We start from the raw sequence: 1450 nt of genomic DNA on the forward strand, positions 1-1450 counted from the left end.
CTGCTCTGTGGAGGCGGAACTTTGGTCTCCTGTGCTCTCCATGTGGCCCTTCACCAGCACTAAATTAAGTTCATTTTAAATTAATTTTCCACCTGCCTGCATTGAGCTTCTCTGGGTCAGAGAAGGATCGACAGGGGAGTCCCTCTGGTGCTCATCAATCCAAATCCATAATCAGAGCAGCTGACAGAGGGTTGGGAGAAGCTCTCTTGCCCCATGGAGTGAAGGGCTCCACTGGTGCAAGGAGCAGGAGTCAGCGCGGGCAACTGAACGTGGTCTCTCCCATAGCTATACAGAGCACTAACTACAGGGCTGGCCTCACGTTACTCAGAAGTTTACACGTTCTGCCATAGCCGTGCTATCCCCATCAACACATTGTCACATCTGCTCAAAGCAGTGAAACTAATGCAAAACACAGCAGCCCACAACCACATCTCCCCTTCCCTTACAAGGTCCTAGCAGGAAGAGGAAGATTTCTGGGCATTCATTCATTCACCACGTGTTCCATGGCTCCTACTTTCCTCTCATTTTGGATAGATGTTTTCCTCCAACAACCACTTGACTTTTTGCAGAGGGTAGGGGTTTGGGGGAGAAAGATATTTGCCAAGTCAGGATTATTCCAGTCACATGCAGGGGGGTGAGGAAGAAGGGGCGTGGGGAAGGAACCACTGTTCATGCAGTCAATGACCAAGTGCTGGACTGAAGGCTGAATCACAGTAACATAAGGCACTGAGACAACACACCTGCTCCAGGGTTTCGCTGGCTGCCACACTGAGCTTCCAACAAGCTGCCCATGACTTGGAGCTGATTGTGGAGGTGGCCAGTCTGATAGCAGCAGCAAATCTTGCAATTCTAACAGCTAGCAGCGATGCTGGAACAATTTGTACAGTGGAGGTGCTGAGAACCATTGAACCAAACTGTAAACTCTGTATACAATGGAAACCACTTCAAGTCACGGGGTGCAGCAGCACCCCCAGCATCCCTAGTTCCAGCACCTCTGAGGGAAAGCGTGGAGAAGCACTGGGTAGCACGTAGACCAGCAGACTTGGAGTCAGGCAATCTGGCTTCAAGCCCTAGCTCTGCACTTCCTGTGTCAGCTGGGATAGTTCACTTACCTGCCGTGCTGTGGTTCCCTGCTGGACAATGAGAGGAATATTTAGCTGTTGTGAAGATTAACTCATTTGTGTCTAAGGCATTTTGAGATCCTTGGCTAAAGAGTGACATAGAAGAGCTAAAATACAGTGACAATTGTGGCGAGAACTTCAAACAGAAGAAAAGAACACACACGTACATGCACTCAGGCACACAACTGTGGGCACAATGCCGCAGCTGCTGGCCATCCCCTGACTTCATGCAGAGCAGCTGCAGCATCAGGGCCATCGTGTTTATACACACCCAGTACAGATAATACAGCCTTTCTGCTAACACACACAGATGAGAGAGACACTGGCAG

Source organism: Caretta caretta, chromosome 13 (assembly GCF_965140235.1).
Source record: "Caretta caretta isolate rCarCar2 chromosome 13, rCarCar1.hap1, whole genome shotgun sequence".
Taxonomy (NCBI): domain Eukaryota; kingdom Metazoa; phylum Chordata; order Testudines; family Cheloniidae; genus Caretta; species Caretta caretta.